Genomic DNA, 23414 nt, shown 5'->3' with positions numbered 1-23414 from the left:
AGGAGGGACAATCTTATAGTTGAAATTATCGAATGCAGCTGTTATAATTTGATAGTATCATAGATTAATGATTTAATGCATTTATTATTTTAGCAACCAGTTATTCAATATATATTATATCCTTGTGAAATAGTTTATAGACAGTATAGTTTTCTTTAATATGAATCTGTTCCGTTTCTCCTCTGGGAAGAACACTCTAACCATTCAGTAGGAGTACAGTCATCTATTCAGATAACAATTTTTTCCTCAGATCAAATAAATATTTTGGCATATCAGAAATTTATTCACAACACTCTATTCTGATTAATATAAACTGGCCATCTTTAACTCGATTACTCAAGATAAAAAAATTGAAATAAAACCAAGTCCCCAAGTGGGCTAAATTGAAAAGTAGGTATTAAAGACAGTGCCCTCAGAGTTGGTACTGAACATGCCTCAGCCCACATCTACCCACTGAAGCTTGGTTTTCTGTATTTCACATGCAAATGCTTCATAGGCAGTATTAGTCACAACATTCAACCACAGTTTGGTTTAATGTATGTGATGAAATGGATTATTTGTGACATACACAATTTACATTATCTGACTCACATATATATAGCGCCTTCTTCATTAGAAAATCTAAAAATAATTGCTGGCCCACATTGGTTTCACTTTTACTAGTTGAGCATGGGAATTGAGTTAATTTCACAGTGAATTCATGCTTAGATAAGTTAAATATTTTCCCAGGCCTGTGAAAAGAGATTTAACACATACTAGAAAATGAAAAAAATAAACTTGGAAAAGTTTGTATTTGCCTTGCTATATTAAAAAGGGAAAGAAATAGAAAGCCAATGAAATAGGTTTCACTAGAAAACAAACAAATAAACCCAAATCCCATCCACCTTCTGTTGTGATGCAGGGTGGAAGAATGCAAGAAAAGCAATAAAAACCTTTACCTTTCTAATTACTGAATAACACGGAGAGAGAAGCTGGAGCTACTGTCTTTCAAAGAGTGTGCCGTGTGACTTCAGAGCAATCTGAGAAGATCAGAACTGCTCATTCTTCATGACTGAAGAGTAAGAAAAGAACCTCTTTAGTTATGAGATTAAATAGATATAGAATCTGTAACTTCAGGCAGAACAGCACTAGATAGGTTTCTACCTTAAAAAGATAATTTTGTAGATAATTTTTGTATTAAAAAAAAAGCTAACCTCTATTCCTTTTTTGTTTAAATTGGCATAAAACTAGGACACACATATTGTCATATAATTATATACAATACAATTATATCTAATGTTATAACTATGCACTATAATTTATGACATCAATTGTATAGATTTTACTTGGGATTTAGATGTACTTTATAAATTTGTTTAGAAGATTTTCAAAACATTTAAGAAGGCTGCATTTTTATTATTGCTAAAAGATAAGTATCATGGGAAGATTTCATCCTTTTTAATCTTCGTAGCTACATTGAAACCCATGATACAGGTGTCAGGCTTAGCCCTGACTACCTCAATTTAACTCACTTTCATGTTTTTGAAAGTTACATAGCTGCCCTCAATAGATAATCTCTGTGAATCTGGCTTTTGTAATTGTCTCTCTAAGAGTAAAAGTTTTCTAAAGATTAATAATTAGACATGTGAAGGACTTTAGGAAAGGATAAATCATTTAAACAAATATTTTAAAGTACAGTAGATAACATGCTTTGGAGGTCCACAGTCCAAGTGAAGAGTTAAATCTAAACTCAGCTGATTCTCCAAGGCACGTGGCATGCATGTTCATCTCTTTCTTCCCTACAAATTCCAGTAAGATTTCAGAAAGTTGTTTCAGAGAGAAGTCCATTATTGCCTTGAAAACAGAGGGTGACACTACTAGTACAGGTAAAATTTTAATTTTGAAAGACGTATGGAAGACAGAATTTTATTGACAGATAATCCAGATTAGAGGGAGCCAGAAAGAACTCATTTTGGTCAAAGGAGAGTTCTTGGATATATTGGGGAAATTTTCAAACTCAGAAAGAAAGGGAGACAGGAAGAAAAGTGGTTTATAAAACAGTAGTCAGAATCATTATTTGTTCCGTGAGCTAGCAGGACCGGTGTGGCTCTCTAGAGCACCAACCCCCATTGATGAATGGCAGCAACAGAATTTGCTCCCTCGCTTAAATCATAGACCATCTCCCTAAAGGAAGTAAGTAGATGACACACAAGTGGGTCTAGTATATTCAGTGTGATGCTATTCACTTGAGAGAATAGCACTGAATTACAGTATGTCAAGGGTCTATACCTATACAGAGGGCACTTAAAAAGAAAGAATCCTAAAATCAGGAGAAAAATACTTGGAAAGATCCCATTTCTTGAGTAATGGTGTTATTTTTTCATTTGAGTGCCTGCTTTGTCTCTAGTCAATAATCATAAACTGATACCTACCTATCCTTACCTGTTTACTGACAAAGACTCTTAGTTAAACTCTAGTCAGTTCTGTACCTTCTAGACCTATCTGTGTATTTCTGTGTAACATCCAAAAGAAACATGTTGAGTCAGTTTAGGCAGAACCTCCACTGCTCTATATCTAATCAACATGGACATCTGATCAGGTTCTTCTCTTCAGGTGATGGGTGATGACCTGGGGTTGTCTTTAGCAAAAGTCCTGTTAAGTTAGTTTGGCCAAAACCCATTTGCCCTCTCTCCTTCCTACCTTATTTCCTGTTCATAATTTTCCATTGTATGAGTTCTACCCTGTTCCTTGGCTACAAATTGCCTTGTCCTTCCTACATGCAGAGTCAAATCTAGCATCCCCACTGCCAAGACTCTGTTACAGTGGCCTAAGTATGTGCAGTGCTTACACCAACCAAAGTCTTATTTACCATAATCCAATAACAAGTATTATTGAATAATTTTCTCTGTAACATTATATAACCAAGAAAACAGCTGTTTCTTCAGGGAAATGGATTTTGGGGAAAATAGATTGAGACTTTCTGCTCAAAAGATAAAACAACAATTTCATCAGTTGGTAACTTAGTTTATAATTGCGACCAACTAAAGATCATCAGGGACCTTAAAAGCCTGAGAAAGCAAAGTTAGTGCAAAGAACATGATAAAAGTCTGAAAATACTTTGGTTGCCTTCTCAGAGAGATCTGAGTACATTTTATGTACATTAGAAAAGTACAAAAATTACAAGGGCAAAAATTAAAATCAGCAAGAATTTTTACAATAAAACATTTCTGAACATTAATTAAAATCAATAGAAACTACAAACTAAATTGTTATCTATTCTGAAATATGAAAAAAAACCCTGTAAGACATAGAATAAAAATGTGAGAAATATGAGAGGATAGTGATAATTCACTGAAAACCAATCTAGGAACCCTGGTATCTTTCAAGTTTTAGAATTAGTCTGTGAAAATGTAGAAATGGTTTCATGTTTAAAAAATGAAAATTTGTGTAAGAAAAGGCAGAGCAGCTGTAGGTGGAAAGAGCTAAGCAATTGGTAAATTCCAGAGCTTGAAGGAAAATTAAAAATTTGCAATTGTTTCCAGGAGGAAATAACAGGCTACTACAGAGTACCAATTAACAATTTAACAATAATAACAAAGAAAGAAAGTCCATGGTTCTTGATTGTGAGGCTCAAGGAAAAGAAATCTGTAAGCAAAAAGCCTGAAATAAATGAGACAAGGACTGGCATACTTTGAACTGTGACTAGAGACCTGTGCATACAAGGTGAATGCTCCTGGGCTGCATCCCTGACTCGAAGAGCTCAGTCTATGCTAGGAAAGTGCTTTTACCATGGGCTCTCCTAACCCATGGCTACTAGCATTCTGGAGGAAAACGATATACTGACCGATACAGATTCAGGAGAGGCTTTACAGACAAGATGAACCCTTCTGACTCTTGTCTTTAGGCACTAATAAAAGTTTGCTTAAAATGTAAGAAAGTCAGAGCCTGCCAGGTATGGTAATAAATGCTTAAAGTTCAAGCATTTGGGAGGCTGAGGCAGGAAGACCGCAGGTTGAGGCTAGCCTGGGCTATATAGCATGATTGCAGACAGCCTGCTGTAGAGAGTGAGTTCCAATTAGCTAGCTAACTAACTAACTAACTAACTAACTAACTAACTAACTAACTAACTATCTAGAACTAAATAACTAACTAACTAAATTTGTACAGTGAAAACTTAAGCCCTCAAACGTGGTAACCTATTTATTTTGTCCTTTTAGTTGACCAAGATTTTTGCTCTTTTGCGTCCCCTTTGTTTTCGTTCCCATTTTATCTCCATTGTCCTATTTGTTCTGTGGTCTCTCTTCTGTAACAGACTTCAGTCTTCTTACAGGAAACAGATCGCATGAATGCACTCAGCTTTCCAGCAAAATAGAAACACCAGTAGATTAAAGGTTTCATCGTTTTCATGTAAATAAATAAAAGTAGTTTTGTGTAATCCTAAAGTTTTTGTATGACGTTACTTCTGTGCAAAAACCTTCATTCCAGAACGTTCTTAATTTAATTATTTAGATAGAATAATATTATTTATGGAAAAATCTGATCAATATAGACTTCAAAATAGAATAAAATCTTCTCTACTTTAAGCTTTCCAATTATAGAGCTTTCTATTTATGGCAAGGAAAAGATAGAGATTCAGAGGGAACATCGTGTGTAAGGAGGAATAAATTGACAATCGTGGTGGCTTCATTGCGACTTGAATGCTCTTCAGAATGCTGGAATCTGGAACAATATGCTGTGCCTTTTCATTCTCAAGGCCTGTGAATTGCCATGAATTATTTTTAGGTAAATATGTTTGAAACTGATGACACAAAGCCATGGCAAATCTGCTTGTGAGTCAGGAAGTGATGAACAGGCAAATGGAGCACGCAGTGGTGCAGAGCTTCTCATTGGCTATTTTAGGGACGGCATTGTCGGTGATCATGATGACTAGCCTTGGGATAAGCTGATGGCACTTAGAGTTTCCAAAAATGGGACTCTTTCAACATTTTCCTGCTACGCCATCCTTTCTTATCATTGTACTATTTGAAGATTAGGGCTTTATAGTGTAAAAACTCAATTTGCATTTGAGTCAGGAAAAGTTTACAAGTACTATTTGTTCCCATATAGACATACACAAATCTATTGGAGTGAAATGGATTATTTGAGAGTCCTTTGCACCCAGATACACCATATAGGTCTTGTTAAAATTGAGGATCCTGGTCTTTCACCTTGATGCGAACCGATGGCCATTCAAAACTAAAGAGCAAGGCTGGGGACGGCTAGCGGGTAAAGTACTAGCTCTACAAGCATGGGAACTCGAATTCACATGCCCAGAACTCAAGGAAAGCCGAGTGCTGTGGCATCTCTACTTCCAGTGCTCTTACAGGGAGGTGGGGGTTAGGGACAGGAGACTCATCAAAAGCTTGCTTGCCAGTGTACAGTGGTGAACAACAGAGACCCATTCTCAATCAAGGTAAGAGGCCAGGACCCATATTTGGGGTTATCCTCTGACCTCCACATACTTACCATAGCCTACATACACACACACACGCACACACACACACACACACACACACACACATCATATACATATGCACACATCTAAAAATAAGGTGTGTTTGGTACAGTATAGATTTGACCCTTATCCCAGAATACCTCTTTTGAAGTCCTGGCCACAAGGAAAACTTGAAATCATCCCAGAAGCTGTTTTTTGTATCTTTGAGGGTTATGAGACAAGGAAGACTGTAGCTTACTAACTGTGAGGTTAACAGTTAAACTGACCCACAAGGTCAAACGTCTATTGGTGTGTGTATTAGTCACTTTTCCGTTGTTGTGATAGAAACACTGACCCAGGCAATTTATAGAAGGAAGAGTTTATTTGAGCTTACGGTTCCAGGAGAATTACAGTCTGTTATGGCAGGGAAGCATGGTGGCTGGAGGTGGCTGGAGCAGGAGCAGCAGAAGCTAAGCTCTCACATCATCACGCAGGCACAGGAAGCAGGAGAGCAACTGGAGATCCAGCAAGGCTTAAGAACTCTCTAAGCCCACCCCAGAGACGTGCTTCCTCTAGGATAGCCACACCTTCTAAAACCTCCCAAAACAGCACCATCATCTGGGGACAAAATGTTCAAATACTTGGAGGCTATGGGGGACATTTTCATTCAAACCACCACGTGGTGTCTGGACCAAGACAATAGATGGTGGGCTGAACAAGACACCTCCCCTAAGCATCTAGTAGCAGCAGGCTAGACAGGAAACAATGCCAAGGTTTGGAGTATTTAGTTCTACCTTCACTGTGCTGCTAAGGTCCAGCTACAGCCAGCTGGACCAATGCCCCTTTCTCTCCTGGTGCTTTTTACAGTGCATAATCACTGCAAGGAGGAGGTCCTAAAGGTTAGACTATACCAGCAATGACACCATTAACTTAGTTTGCCTTGTTCTTATACAAACAGCATTCCAAAGAATGGATGACTTGGCATCTGTGTGGAAAGCAGATTCTCTTTAAGATAATACGACCTTACTCCAATTCCCAGTACACATGAGAGTGAGGGATAATGCCCTCCTCTTAGCCTTTATCTGAGCATTGTGGTGGAGGCCTGCTTTCATCATCCCTTGGCTTGGGAAGCACCTTGGGAGTGAAAGGAGGGCTTGGTGTTTCCAAGGTATCTTAAGTGGTTTGCTAAGATTTATTTTTTAATTATATATATATATATATGTTTGTATACCCAAATGCCCGAGTGTATGTATATGTACCACGTGTATCCAGGTGCCTACAAGGGCCAGAAGAGCGAGTCAGACAGATTCCCCCTTCCCCTGAACTGCAGTTACAGGTAGTTGTGAGCCACCCAATATGGGTCCTGGGAACTGAAATGTATGTTAAAGGAAAAATGTGTAAGTATGTTCATAGATTGATGGCGCCATTTCCAAGTTTATGACTGTGACTGTGGGAAAATAATTGTATTGAACAGGATTAGAGTCTGAAGAGAGAAGGACACTTGCTTTAAACTAAGATTTTCGTTTTCTTAGACTTCACAGTGTCTTGATGTTTTACCCAAATATGCCAAAGTAAAGGAAGCAAAGTGTAAACCCTCCACCTACTAATATATTCTGGATTTATGTCATTTGCTGGTTTTCTGAGGAATCTGAAACTTTCCGGTGGCAGGGCCATTAATCAGTGACTGAAGGGACAGATGTACCAAAGGAAAAGAAAGCTGCTTTACAGTTTTTCTCCGTGTTTCTTCCACTAACTCCTAGAGAAAAAAATGATGCAGGATACAGAGAACGTGTCCATCCACAACTTCATGAAAGCAACAGCATGTAGAATTCTAGTTTTAATCTGCAAATTAGTTGAGACTCTTATGATTGCAGTTCTTGAAACAGATTTAAAAACTTTGAGTAATGATATTTGTGTTCAAAAGTTTGTACTGTGTGCTTAGTTAAACATTACAATGAAAATTACAGAAGAAAGAGATCTTGTCATTTGTAAGGTTCCTGCTATACTATCCATCAGCACAAGGTCAGTCAATGTGAATATAACTGTACTCATGAGACGTGTAATAAAGGTAACTAGCTCTGCATTTGAAGGTTATTTGGATGTCTCTTGTTGCTGTTATCTGGAAGCTAGCTGGCAGCAATTGCTTCAAGTCTTTTTTAGAGGCACTTTGCACATCTTTCACCATCCTGCTCTGTACAGCCAATGTTCAGGCGAAGTGACTGCCAGCCACTTGGAAATTGTGTCCTGTTAACAACTTCTGTTTCCCTCTATCTCAATGGGATTGCCTCTTTACTTGTCTACACAGAAGCTCCTGAGAGTCCAGGTAGTGGGTCCAGGTAGAATCTGGACATCGCTATAAATGACAGGGAAGTGGCTAATTCTACCTAATACTTCTAAAATGATCCAATTTGATGTGCCTTTCTTACTGGATTGCTCTTAGAAATTGTATCTTGGGGTGCTTTTTTCCATTACTATTTAGGTTATTAAAATCCCTAACAAAATACCTGAGAGTTAGGCACAGAAACAAGCTGGTTACTTCTATTTATAAGGACTCAAGTGTCATACAAAGGAAACATGTTTGAATTAAAAACAATTAGCAAGTAACACTCTACTAAAGATACACACGTATTTCACCACAGATCACTGCAGTGATTTCTGTACCCAGAATTTAACTATTACCCTATTAAAATGCCCCAGCTTCTACTGTTTTAAGAATCAGCATCTTTTATTTTGTACCCTCTTTGCAGAGCACAGGACTTTTGGATCTAGCAGCTTATAACTGTTTTAGCTTCCAAGAACTATTTGTAAAAACACCTTGTTATCGCCCCTTTGAGTACTTTATTAAACTGTGAATAATAATGAAATCGTCAGAGAAAAAAACGATCATCAGTCATCAGTCTCTGCATCAGCCATGTGCCCATGACTTTCTGATTCACGTTATATTTCTACCATCTTATTTTTCTAATCCACTAGGCATATCACACTAAGAAATGCCTAAGCTTATTCCATAACTATGACTCTCACAATATGTCACTATACCAGTTTTGAACCCAATTCAGAAGGTAGATTTAGCCAGATGTTTTTGGAATGAAAAAAAAAGAGTAAGAATATTCTGGAGTATTGGTTTCAAAAGCAGAAGGAAAGAGAGTGGGCCAATCTTCATCATGACTGAATAATGCAGGATTGCCAGTTCCTTGGAGGTAGCCAAATATCGATTGGAAAACATTTTTGAAGGGTGAAATTAAACTGCTCTCAAATGTTTTTAAGATATCTATGTGGTAAGTTTTAATGCTAAGAACAGATAGCTTTGTTTAATATTTAGAACAGATATCTTCTGGAATGTAGGATGGCATTTTTGAGACATCATTAATATTTGTAGAAGACATTTCAACATTTTCAAAGTCTGTTCTCCTAGTCAAATCAATTAACTTTGGAACCACAGCTGATTTGGGAACAGCCATTGTGGACAGAGCTTGAGCAGGTCCCCTGTGCAATGCAGCACTCAAAGTGTGAGAAGAAAGGAGGAAATGTGTTCTGCAGGCGCCCCCCCCAGCTCCCTGTGTCCTATCAGGGTCTTTCAATGGGCTGCACTCTGCAGATGGCTCCCCCTAGGGTTTACACATTCTCTGCTGCTGAGCAATATAAGGGTGTGTTTAGAGATGGATTTTAAGGAAAGTACTGAAATCATTTATTTTATAATCTACAACTTAAACCATCTTTACCACTGTTTCTCTAACCTTTGCAGAATAAATAGTTGTACATGCTGATATATCAGGTCTAACAGATGTTCCATGTTGGCCTCTCTCTCTTTGGTCTTCATTGACTTAGATACTAATTCTGCTTAACCATTCTTTTCCCCCCTTTCAAATTAAAAAATGTTGATTTTCATCAGAATTCAGTAGACAACTGTCCCTGACTCCTCCCATATTAGATAATCACTTTGAATTCTTCATAACTACTAACATTTTATTATTTTTATTTTATGTGTGTGAGTATATACTGCCTGCATGTATGTGAGTGCACCCATGTCATGCAATGCCGCAGAGGTCAGAAGAGGGTGTTGGATTCCCCTGGAACTGGAGTTAAGGATGGCTCATAGCCACCATGTGGGTGCTGAGAATCGAACTCGGGTCCTCTGCAAGAGCAGTCAGTGCTGGTAACCGCCGAGCCATTTCTCCAGCCCCTTTTCATAATCATATGACATTAAGTTTTTGGAATTTTTGTTTTGGAAAATATGTGCCAGGTATTATGCTAGGTGATTCAGATAAATGAGATTAAAAAAGAAAGTGTCTCCCACATGGAATGAGAGAGAGAGAGAGAGAGAGAGAGAGAGAGAGAGAGAGAGAGAGATTGAGATTTACTTCCACTTTGTCCACCTAGCCGTAGTGTAGAAATGAGCTACGAGGAAGTGAGGGGGCGCCTGAACCCCCACGGGGAGCGTGCTGAGGGAATGAAGAACGCCCACTGATGATTATTTGAACCAGGACAGTTTAGAGGAGAAGTCGACAAAAACAGATGTGAGCTGTGTCTTAGAAATAGAACAGGCAAGATTTACTGATTTAGGACAAGTCATGAAGATGTCTAGTTAGGGGATGGCTTGAACCATTAAGCACCAGGAACAGAGCTTGAGGTAAAGCTCAAATTCCACCTTTGTATATGTTAAATTTATGATGCACAGTAGACATTCAGGGACACATGGAGCTTGAGTTTACTGGGGAAATATTGGCTGCAAAGGGATATTTGAAAATTTAATATTTCGTGTGAGTTCTGTTACCCAGAGGAAGAGTATAGAAAGAACAAAGGAGAGGACCAAGTACTCAGCACCTTGCAGTCAGCAAGTTCTTCCAGTTCTATTTTCAAGATATATCTCACATCTGTTTTTCTCTTCTTCTATACTAAACTATCCTAGATGAAACCGTCAGCGCCAGCAGACAGTCTTCTGTAATGCCTGAATTGCCCCACCGTTATTATTATCAGCTAACAAATAACATTTTACAGCTTATGCTGTAGAGCTTGATGTTTTAAGATATTTATGTATCATAGAGTAAGTTCAAACATTACTATATATAAGTGCTTTGTGATGTAAATCTCTTAGCCGTTTTCTCTTTTGATACATGGCTGATCAGTCTCCACACCACCCACCCCTGCTGACAACCATTCTATCTGCTTCTGAGTTTGATGTTTTTAGGTTCAGCAATTTAGGTGAATTCATGCAGTGTTTATCCTTCTGTGCCTTATTTATTTCTAATACAGTGCCTTTCATGTTCAATGTATGCTGTTCTAAATAATAGAATTTCTTTTGTGTTTATTTATTTGTTTTTGAGACAAGGTCTTACATAGCTTAGTTTGACCTCAAATTCCTGATCTTCCTTTCTCTAGTACACACGTGCTGGGATTACTAGAGTGTACCTCCCTCCCTCTCCAAGCCCCTCTCTCTGGAATGATGTTCCACAGTAAATGTGCCATGCTTCGTTACTCTAACCACACACTGTTGGACTGAATATTGTGAGCAGTTCTACAGTTAACATGAGACTGTCGGTATCTCTGACCTACTGGTTTCATTACGTTTGGGTACGTACCCAGAGAGGGATTGCTGAATAATATGGTAGTTGTACTTTTAATTTTTAATGGCGCCTCCATAGTGTTTTGCACAATAATTTGCATATGTGTTGCATTTACAATGGTACATACTGTTTTTCTTCTTTCTGATAACAGCTTTTCTAGCAGGTACAAGGTGCTATGTCAGTAGAGTTCTGGTTTGCTGCTGATTGGTGATAGCATTTTTCCTACCTCTATTGGTCATTAAGGATGTCTCCTTAAAAATGACTGTATAGATCCTTCACTCAATTCCTATGGTTTATATTTTATTTTTTCTTGTTATCACGTTGCTTGAGTCTTTAAGTATTTGGAATAATAATTTCTTCTCATGGGAATTTTTTTGCAGTATTTTATCCTTTTCTAGCCTATTCTCAAAGTTTTTTCTCAACTTTGTTTTTAAATTTTCATTAGCATAATCATATAATTAATGATGCAAAATAATTTATTTCATTGTGACATTTTTATACACACATTTAAACAACCTTGGTGATGTTCACTTACCATGCCCTTTTCTAGATTGCTTCTTTTGCTGTAAAGAAGATTTTCATTTTGCATAATTCTATTTTTGTTTTGACTGTATTTTTAAGGTAACATGGACCTCTCCCCTATATTTTCTCCTTGTAATTTTACTGTATCAGGTCTAAAGTTTAAGGAAACTCCTTAATATTATAATGCCGAATCAAGAAATAGAAATTGAAAATGGAGTTTTAGTGTTGGACAATATGGTATTTAGTATTTAGAAAGGGAGAGAATAGCAGAATGCCATGTTATCATTCTACTATTGGGAAATGCTAAGGGTGGGGACTAGGAAAAGGAAGTTAGGCCACTGTTGGTATGCATTGAAGGGCTACTGGAGCCCTAGCTGCTTCCTGGCTGCTATGTGCTGAGAACTTTGTCCCACTACATGATCTCACAGTGATGAACTGTCTTGGAAAATGCCCAAAGGCATCAAGACCATGTGACCATGAATTGAAGTAAAAGATCCATGTATCATTCTTTTAAAAATTAATTTATGTGAAGTAACTTATCCACTATGAGAAAAAAATGACTGACACAAATGATTTGGTGAATCCAATATGAATGGTCTAGTTTTGTGGCCTGAGACAGAAACCAGATTACGGCGGAGCGTGAATAGAATCAAGAGAGAACAAACAAAAATTGTATAACAATTGATATCATGAGTGTAGATAATGGATGAAAACATTTTCAGCGAGAAGAAACATTTTATTATTTCATTTAAATAGTGGAGGTGTAAAACTTTTCTTTGTGTTGATGGAATGGACATAAAACATTAAATGACTGTGATATGACCAGGAGGGAAAACAGCTCATCTCTGAGCCCCGGGGATCCCAGTCAGCCTCAGGCATACCATCTGACAATCTGCAGTTTGCTTTATAGACAAAGGTCCCTTAATCTCTAACTTGTAGATAAGAGGAAAGAGCGTTTGCAAGACTACAGCTCACAACAGTTTGCAAACATGGAACTTCTGCCTGCTTGTTAACTGTTTCAGAAGATGTTGCTGCTCACTGATAACCTTATGATAGCCCCGTAGGAGCCAATCACATGTAGCCTAATGTATGAACAGAACCTTAGTCAATATAAATTGCTCAAAACAAGTTGTGCAAGAAGGCAAATAAAGGTTTTCCGAATAAGTGACTTTATTCTACCTCTTCCCTACCACCACCCTTTTCCTCCTGAAAATCCAGCCCTCCTTTCCCATAAAGAGACAGTTGTTTGTTGTCCTGCTGAAGCCATGCCACCAAACTTGTAAATTCATTTTATACCTGAATAAAAATTATCTTGATCTTATTTAACTCCATATCTAATATACAAAGGCTATAGAAGAAAGAAGATGGATCTTGTAACAGAGAGCAGAAACGCACAAAGTGAGAGACACAGACGAGGGAGTTTAGAATTGCTCACTAAGGAAGCAGCACTTCAGCTTGTCTATTTTTACCCATCCTTCAGCTTGACTGACTGTTATACCTTTATTACAGGGTAGTCTTTTTACTTTGTGTTTCCAAAGACTCTGATACCATGTTCTTCTTTCCTGAGTGGAACTGAACACATTTGTTGGAGGAACAAATGGATGTATATCTCAGAATAAAAAAGTGCATGGCTACATGCAAATATTTATTAGAAGAAAAAGTTCTTTGTCCTGTACCTCTGGCACTCAGCACTTCGGTGACCCCAGGAGTGTGGCCTCCTTTCTCTCTAGTTGTCCAACACCAGGTAAAGTGAAGGTTCAATCATTGAATTCAGTTCTAACATTGTCTACCTAAAGTTAGAATCAGATCCGACAGAGAAAAGTCTCAGTCCCACAGAACTGTCTTTTTCAGATTCAATCATAGGTTCAGGCATTGGGTGTTTCTGGTTAACTGAGTATAAACTGGGAGTTCCTACAGCCCCTCTCAGTGTCAATGGTGCTCTAGAATGGCTCAGGCAACTTGAAAAGCCTTTCTTACCACTGGTAATGTATTACAATGCAAACTTGAAAGGATTCAAATGATTATTAGATTAGAAGGTACAGGGGTGCAGGAGCCTCTGTCACCATGTATTCGGGATGTGCCGTTGTAACAGCATTTGGACTTGTTTGGTAACATGGGAACCCTCAGAATTCTATCCTTTTCGGTTTCTGGGGAAGCTTCATTTTGCCTGTATGATTAAAATAGTGACCGCTGGCAGTCAGCTGCGCTTCAGATCTGCTCTTCCCTCTTTAGCTCAGGGGAAGGGCTTAAAGTGCCAATCATTTTGTCACATGACTGTTTTCCTTGGCTACTGGCCCCTAAACAGAGGTTTCCAAGGAGTCTTTAACCATTCTCCTCAATCCTCTGTCATACAGAAAACACAGCACTTCAGAGATTGCAAAGATTTCAGGTGCCGTATGCAGTTCGTGAGACTAAATACACGCTTTTATCACGTCACAGCAAGTTACGTTTTAGTGTATGCAGTCTACTTTCTTATCGTCCCTAAATCTGCTAGAACAGTACTTGTTTATAGTTTCATTCGTTTTAACACTCAGAAATACTCCGAAGTATTAATATTCAGAAATAAACTTGATTTCTCTAAGAAATAAAACAAAATAAATAGAAAGAAAAATTCAATTCATTAGTAAAAATTCTCCAATAATCTCTTTTGAGGTACAAGGCATTTTGATAAAAGATTAAAAGATATCAAAAAACCTATTTTATAGTCAATAATTAGGAAGTGTTCAGTATTTAATAACATGCATTATTTACTCCTCTAAACCCTGACTTTTAATATCATTATTCGTTTTTACCATATTATCTTATCAGTTAAACGTTGTACTTTAAGTCACTATATTGTTAGTGTACTATGCAAAAGTGAGTGAATGATGGTAGCTGGAGAGATGGTTCAGCAGTTAAGAGCACTGGCTGCTCTTGCAGAGGCCTCGGGTTTAGTTCCCAGCACCCACATGGCAGCTAATAGCCATCTATAACTCCAGTTCCAGGTGCTCCAACATCCTTTTCTGAACTCCCGGGGCATTACATGACACGGTTACATTTACATACATGTGGGCAATACACTTATACACATATAATTTTTAAAAAGTAAATAAAAGCAATAGTGAATGAGTATATGATTTTGTAGAGAGAGAGAATAGATGTATGAATAAATTATGGCCCATATTGTCTCCCAATGCCTGGGTTTAATTTGAGGATAAGGGGCTTGATTTTGGGATGGGGAGCAGATAGCATTAATAACCATGACATGGGAAAACACTGCACCTCCTTCAGAAGTGTGTAATTTTAAGAAGTGGACAATTTGACAGATGAACAACAATGTGGCTTATCAGGACTGGAAATGGAGATTTGATTTATAGCATAGAAGTCTGTGGGTCTCTACTGAAGAATTTCAGCATATTTCGATAGCATCAGGGAAAGGCCATCATGTCTTTAGTTTAGTGTTTTGGGAAGTTTAGCAAGATGGTAGTGAATAGTAGCTTAAGAGAGATGGAGGTCGAGTTAGGAGTGTAGTTAGGGTTCCTGTTGTGGAGACCCAGATCTGAGCCATTGACCGATAATGAAAATAGAGACAAGGGAGGTCCAGTGACTCCCTGAAATAAAAATAACGTAGGGCTTTGCAGCTGAATGAGGGAGAAAAGGAAATGACTTTTCGTGAGTTTTAAACCAGAGTGAGCGGAAAGGCAGTGAAATAACGAGAGGACCTTCGAAAGAACGCACTTTAGAAGCACCCTGATAGCTCTCAGCCAAACTGCCAGTTTCTGGGATTGGTTTGACATGACGCATCAGGTTTTGGTGGGCAGCAGACAGCTTGGAGAGAGGGCAGGGGCCAGAGGCCATGAACAGAAGTGGAAACTTTACAGAAAGTTCACACCATCATGAAAAGATGAGACTCTTGAAATTATGAGGCTAGAAAGAGTAGGAATGAAAAAAATAGTAAGTCAGTGCTCAATAGTATTTACTCCCTTTACAGTTGTGAAAGTTAACATTGTATGTGAGGCAATTATCGGGTAGCTATAATAAGAGTGAATGGACCTCATACGAGGTTCAGAGATTTTGAAAATTATGTAGTAGTTTTCAGCACTGACTGCAAAGAGAGAACCTGGAAATAAGTGGCAGATAAAAGACAGCAGGTACTTTAAGGGACATTTAGTAGAAACAATTATAAAATGGAAAGCTTTTTGAATATATGTTGTAATTGGGGCTCTGATATATATATATATGTGTGTGTATATATATGTATATAATAAAATTACTTGACTTTTTTGAGGTTTTTTTTGGTTTGTTTTGTTTGAGAAAATATCTTATCATTCATCTCCAGTTGGTCTGGAGCTTTCTATATAGGTCAGGGTGGCCTCAAAACTCACAGAGATCTACCTGCCTCTGCCTCCTGAGTGCTGGGATTAAAGGCTTGTGTTACCATGTCCAGCTTAAAATTACTTGTTAAACCACAAAAAGATACATATTTCTTGCTAATGGGTTCTGAAAACAGAGGCTCAGAGGAATTAGACATCTAGAAAGCAGCTGACATTAGCATGGGGTGAATAAAGTCACTACTAGAGAAAAATGTTTTATCTTACATGGATTCTGTTTGACTTGGTGGCTGGACAGTGGAATATGGAGCATTATTTCACATCTAAGTAAATTTGTGTTTTGCAGCAAAATTTATGAGTGATACATTGGAATTTGGTAGAGAGTGAAAGTGTGTGCCTGTTGTAAATTATTTTCATAAGAACTTCTGTTACCACACTTTGCAAATATACTAAATTCAATAAAGAATGGCATATTGGTTAATTTCCTTATTGCTGTGGCAAAATAACTAACAGGTGCAGCTTAGGGGTGGAGGATTTAGTGTGGCTTACTGTTTGAGGGGTGCCATCCATCATGGCAGGAAAGTCATACTGGTTGAAGTGACTGAGTCTCAGGTAGTGAGAGCTTGTGGTTAATCAACCTTATTGTGTAATCCGGAAGCAAAAAGCTAGACAGGAAACAAGGACAGCCTAAGTTTCAAGTCCTGCTCCTACAGTGTCACTACCTATGCCAGCTAAGCTCCATGTCCAAAAGGTTCCACAGCCCCCTAAACAGCATCAGCAGCTGGGGACCAAGTGCAAAGCACAGGAGTCTAGGGGTGAAGCTTCACGTCCCAACCATAGTGTTCTCTTGTGGACCCCGTAAGCTCATGGCTACCGTGCAAAACGCATTTGCTCTAACTTCAGAAGCCTTAGTGGTCGTCTAGTTCCAACACTGTTCTATTGTCCAGACTTCTTCTGAGGCTCAAGACAGTCTAAAATGAGCCCCAGTAAAACCAGAAAGAAAGACACACACTTCCACTATACAGTGGCACAGAGTAATATTCCAAACTGAAGAACAGGAAGATAGTATGATAGCAAGGAATGTCTGGACCAAAGCAGGGCTGAAACCCAACAGGGAATGCAACAAATTATGCAGCTTTGTGTTCAGCATCTATACCTTGTGATGGCATCATATGGGGTATAATGGGCTTGGTAGCCTCTGACTTCTAGTTCTTTCACAGGTAGCCTTTCTCTTGAGCCAGATCCATGTTATGCCTGTAGATGTCCCAAGTTCCTGGCATCTCTAGCATCCTGGGATCTCCACTGTAGCTTAGTCTCTATCATCACACTTTATATACAGCCTGCCCTGTAGTTCCATACAGGAATCCTACCATTGCCTGGTCTGAGTTTGGTGGAACGTTGGTGCACACTTCTATGTCACACTAAATCTTGCATCCATGATGCCTGTAAGACCAGCACTTTATGGCTGTTGCTACTAGGTTCTTAAGCCAATACAAGCTTTAGCCTGGCCTCCTGGGACCACAGCCTCTGTGTGTTTCAGGTTGAATCTGAGAAGGTATGTCCCTAGTTGCCTCTGCTCTGATGGATTAGCTTGGATTTGGCTGGTCAATATCTGTCTCTCTTTCTCTTCTTTTAAAATTGCATTATTTGCTGAGTGTATGTATGTGTAGATGTACTTGTGCCACGTGCATATGCGGAGCTCCAACAACTTATAGGATTCGGTTCTTTCCCTCTACCAGGAGGGTCCTAGGGATTGAACTCATGTCATCAGACTTGGCAAGAAGCACCTTTACCCAATGAGCCATCTCACTTGCCTGGTCATTCTCTATTAACTTGAAGATTTTTCAAATAAGTTTGTGTTGTTATACTCTGGGGCTCTCAGTGGAGGCACAGTCCCTACACCCCAGGCTTCTCCTTAATGGTGTTAATCTCTGTAACAGTTATAGGCTTTTCACAGGTTTCCCTTGGTTCAAGCTCTTTTTCTTGCCAAAGTACACGCTTCAGATATTTCTGCTTTGTCTCGCCACAAATATGATTAAGCAGTAACCATGTCACAGCCTGAATGCTATGTTGTCTTGAAACTTCTTCTACCAAACAACTTAGTCTACTACTTTTAAATTCAGTCTCATTCAAAATTTCAAGATATAGGCAGGGTACCAGACTCTTGACAGAATATAGCATGAATGAAATCACATCTACTTTCTGAGAGAATCTTTGTTCCCTTCCCTATTCAGTTGCAGTTGAAATCTTCCAAACTCTCATCAGAGTGTCCCATTAAGCTCTGATTACCTCCTTCTAGGCTTTTACTTAACCCAAAGCTGCAAACTTCTCCATTCCCCCACAAGTCAATACCTAAGATCTATGAACTGCATGTTTCGGTTTATTACAGCCTTAGGTCCATGATTGCTACCTACTGTTTTCTGCGTTAGTCACTTGTCCCATTGCTGGAACAAAATACTCAACAGAAGCAATTTAAGGGGGAAGGGGAGCGTTGATTTTGCTCATGGTATGATTCCATTATGGTGCAAAAACAAGGTGGCTGAAATGACTGGGGCCTTGTGAGCAGGAGCTTGTGGCAATTGCTTATATCACGTCAGCAGTCAGGAAGCACAGAGCTAGACCAAAAGTGGGATCAACCCATAGCTCTCAAAGCCAATCCCTGCAGTCCTGCATCTGCCAGCTGAGCCCCATAACTCAGTGTCCACAGTCTTCCAAAACACTCCCAGCTGCTAAGACCATGTATTCAAACATGGGACATTTCACATTCAAACTAAACAGATGACAAAACCTCGAAATGGATTTCTTCTGGGCCTTTAAATGTTCCATTGCCCATCCTGCATAAAACGTTTTCCACGTCACCTTTTCCGCAGGCTCTGCTCTTTGTTTTCACATTTATCTACTTACCAAACATAGGAGAGTTGAGAGTACCCATTTGTGCCTTGTCTGTTTATTGTCTTACGGCACAGCCTGTGGCGGGTAACGGGAACTTCTTATTTTCAACTTTGTGTGTCTCTTGTGCCTGAGACAAACTAGAGCTCATCAATGTGTTTGCTGTTGGCTAATGGAAGAAGAGTGGGAGCAGCAGCACATGGAGAGAGACGGCAATGTGTGAAGGTGAACTTGAGCTGAGGATTCCAGAAGAATCACAGACCTCATACATGCCTACAAATATATATTGAATTAAAAAACATTATGTGATTTAGGAACAGAAACTTTCAAAACTGTAGTTCCCAAACGTGGACTAAAGCAGATATGGAAGAGTAAACTAGAAAAATTAGTAATTAAGAAAAATTTCCCAGGTAGGCGACCTGGTTCATCAGGTAAAGGCATTTGTCTGAAGGTTGATAACCTGAGTTTGACCCCTTGGCTTATGTGTTGGAAGAGCACCACACCCTACAGGCTGTCCCCTGACTTCCACATGCATACTGTGGTGTGTGTACACCCCCACACATATATGCACATACAAACACATACAGATAAATAAATAAATATATGTTTAAATGTCAACAATAATCACAAAAACATATCTCATTCACCTTCTCATAAGCAAGATCCTATAATGCAGAGGGCATATGTTTCAGGAAAGCTCCAAAGATAGCTTACTACTGTGGAAGCTTTTCTCAGTGTTTACATATGCAGCATAAAAACAATTTAAATGTAGCTACCCTGCAAGAGATAGTCAACGGCCCTAGTAGAGGCCACAGACTAGCAAATGCAAAGCCCAATGCCAGGAATGGGCTCCCTTTTTGGAGGTGTGGACCAGAGGGATCCCCAAGATCCTCAGACAATACTGGCGTTGCCTCTACACTTGGTTTCCCACCAGAACTTGACACAATCAGTTTTTATACTTTTTGTTTATAATTTATTTTTGATTCCATTTATTATGATTTAACTTATTTAATATATTTGTAAAATTTAAAGCATTCCTTAAAAATCTTCCAATTTACATAAATTTCTGATGAATTATTCCTTTACTTAGAATGAAATTGACATGGGAATTTTTTTTTAAGGACAAACCAGTGAGCATTTATTGAGAGTACTGTCGACGCATGTGAGTGTGCTGCAAAACTAAAACTGATGCATGAAGAAGATATAAGTGTGGTATGTGTACGTTTGCTTGTACACACTTACACTTGTGTCTAAGATTCACCAACAAGGAGCCAACAGATGTGTGTAGAAAGTACTTCAGTGTGATTCTATGTTTACTAAACTGATGGGTTCTGTTTTTAGTCAAAGCTTTTAGCAAATGTTAACTGAATCTTATACCACGGTACTGTACCTACATCACTTGTAATTGTCTTCCAAGATTCATTTTTGGTATTGTTATTCAAAAACCTTTTGATGTTCTGAGCATCTCTAATTGGTGTCAGTGGATTATACTATTATTCACTAGTAATGACTAATTGAGTCCAAGATTTAATATTCACGCTAAAAATATGAGAGACCAATATTTAATTCCTTATGGAAAATGAACATAATCTTGAGCCTTCATATTTTAAATACTAAGTTTTTAAAATTTAGAGCCATTCCTACTGGATGTTTTTATGTAGATCTTTAGACCTGGAAATTATTTATTTAAACCGTTAGAGATAGGGAAATCAAACTTCATATATACCTCTTACAACTTTTCTCCTCAATGACTGATCTTTATGCTGCATCAAGTCATGGTACTTTAAGAACTATTTAATTTTCTGTTCTCAGTTCCATCTTTAACTGAGAGTAGTCTTTAAGATGAGTACTTTGTTTCTTTCTGGCAAATTCTAACTATTGTACAGAAAGTATTGAAAAATATAGAAATTATTAATAAGCTTTGCCACATATTAGATGTATTCTTTAAAACTAATACTTTTCTTAGAAAAAATTGTGTTTGATCCAGGGTGTCAAAGTATGTGTGTCTGTGGAGACATTTGGAAACACGCATGCCTATTTCTGAGTACATATTATTAGACGCGTCTGCTGAAAGTGTGATGCAAGCTTATCCTGGCCAGGAAACTGTTTGCAGGCTGCCATGCCGCCTCTGACTCACGTCACCTTTGGATTCAAATCATATTGGTTTGGCCTTGGCTAAGTGACCTTCTTTAAAATATTCACTCTCTTCTCAGCATCTGGGTCACCCTGTTCCTAGTCACATGTGGATGCATTGTTTATTAATTGTATAATTTTTTTAATAGCGACTTAGTTGCACAAATGAATTCATGATTATCAGGAAACCTTTCCCAGAAGAGCCACAGAAGAGTTCGCTGAATTCCCTTCGCTAATTAATGCCTGTGTCTCTTATCTCTCCAGAGTAGAAATTCTGAAACTTTGGTAGAAGTCCCTTTATCCCTTAGGGACTTGATGCTGTTGAGATACACACCAAACTAATTCTTGAGACCAGCGGAGGTCCTACTCCAAAGAACTAGTACATACTGATCAAAAGAGAGATTAGGTGAGCCGATTAAGTAAAAAAATTATACTGATTAAGTATAAGGAATATTGAGCAGATATTTAAAATAAAATGAGGTTGTTTTAGAGCATTTGGAAAGGAGATTTGTTAAGGATTCTCCATTGAACAAAGATAATTGAACAAAGATAAATGGGTGGCGACACAGGAGGCCCTGACAGACCTATGATGACGTAGGAGTGGGAGGGCAGAGCTCAGAAGGCGCTGTGCTGCTGGTGAGGAACAAACAACAAGGAGTGAAAATCAGTGAGAAGAATGGCAAGAAGCTGGAACTAAAGAGATAATGAATAATTAGGAGAGGCCCAAGAAAGAATCTGCAGTTTTGAATCTGCATAACATGCTGAGCCTCCTGTTGGTTCTTGAAATGCAGAGAGACATGAGCAAATTAGTACTGGAGCAAGATGAATCTCATCCCAGGGTTTAAGCAGAAGGAGAGAGAAATGTTAGAGACAGAAAGACTATAATATTGATCTTTCCTTTTATGAAGTCTGTAATTGCTAATACATAATAGGAAAGTTTTACAGATACACATGGAAAATATACAGTGTCACAATGGAGAATGCATAGATTATTTCGGTAAATTTTTCTTTACAGATTTTACTGTTGTAATGAATGATATTATTTCTGTGTATTTGTCTATATTGAACACTGTCAATCTTTTCAGGTTTGATAATTGTACAATTGAAAATAATATTATGATGCAGCTAAATTTGCTTTCTTACAAATTTTCGTGCAGGTGGACCTTTTTTGAGGAGGGTGTAGAGGCCAGAAGTTGCAGTCAGATGTCTTCCTCAATCAATCACTCTCCACCTTGATTTTTGTTTTGTTTTGTTTTTGTTTTTGTTTTTGAGACAGAGCATCCCTGTAGCACTAGCTGGCCTGGAAATCACTTTACTCCTCCGGAGTGCTAGGATTAAAGGCATGTGCTTCCATGTCCTGCCACACCTTATTTTTTGAGACAGGGTCTCTCACTGGACCTGGAGCTCACTGATTTGGCTAGATCAATTGGTCAACAAGCTCGAAGGATCGTCCTATTCGTGTCTTTCCAGCGCTAGTATTGTAGGTACATATTGCTATACCTGAGTGTTTTACCTGAGTTCTGGGGTTTGAATTAAGTCCTCAAGCTTATATGACAAGCAGTTTATCAACATTTTAATTGTGCAGGTATTTTTCCATGGGTGGTTTTTATTGTTTTAGGTATCTTATCATGTGCTATACAAATATAAACACTTTTTCTGCTTTTTAATTCTTATGTTTTTGATTGCTTTTTTGGTTTGTTTCAGAATCCTTTGCCAAGTATTACAAAATAGAAAAATAGTAATATGGATAGAGGACCTTATTGTCTTGCTTCTGGGTTTTCTATGAATGCCCTAGAGTCTCCTTATTGCTGGCACAAAAATGGATCAGTGAAATCGAACAAAATGCACAGGTGATCAAACGATCTTTGCAAGGGTGACAAAAATACACAGTGGAGAAAGGCTAGTTACTTAAAACAATGGTGTTGATAAGATTATGCATCCACAGGCAAAAGAATGATTTGTAACTGTATCTTACACTATAAACAAGAATTAAGATGGATTAAAGACTAAGACAAAGTTCAGTCCATGTAAAACTCTGAGAAGAAAATGGGAGTCCCTTTCGACTCTGACCTGAGCACTGGTTGTATAGAGGGGCTGGCAAAGCACACAGCAGCAGCAGCACTAGGCAAGCAGTGTCTGCACAACAGAGGGGGTGAAGAGCAGAGAGGAAGGAAACGCAGGGGAAGGGAAAAAACATTGGCAAGGCAAACTTCTGATAAGAGGGTTTTGTCCCACATAGGTTGGATATGACTAAAAACTGAAAAAGATGTAAGGAGATTTTTTTCTCCAAGGAAAACATATAAATGCTCAGCCTGAATGTGAAATGTTGAATATACTGTCATCAGAGAAGTGCAATTGAAGGTCCAAGGAGATATTATTTTACAATACGAGAATTTCTATTATCACCAAAACAAAAGTGTTGGTGATAACATGGACAAAAGACAGCCCTGATATACTATTTAAAAATATATTACAAGAGGCAGTAAGGGGAGATGCTGATAGGAAAGGGTATCTAAATACTATTAAATCACATTGTATGAAAAT

Source organism: Nannospalax galili, unplaced genomic scaffold (assembly GCF_000622305.1).
Source record: "Nannospalax galili isolate Female #2095 unplaced genomic scaffold, S.galili_v1.0 scaffold1220, whole genome shotgun sequence".
NCBI classification, from domain to species: Eukaryota; Metazoa; Chordata; class Mammalia; order Rodentia; family Spalacidae; genus Nannospalax; species Nannospalax galili.
Note: the sequence above shows the minus strand (reverse complement) of the source record.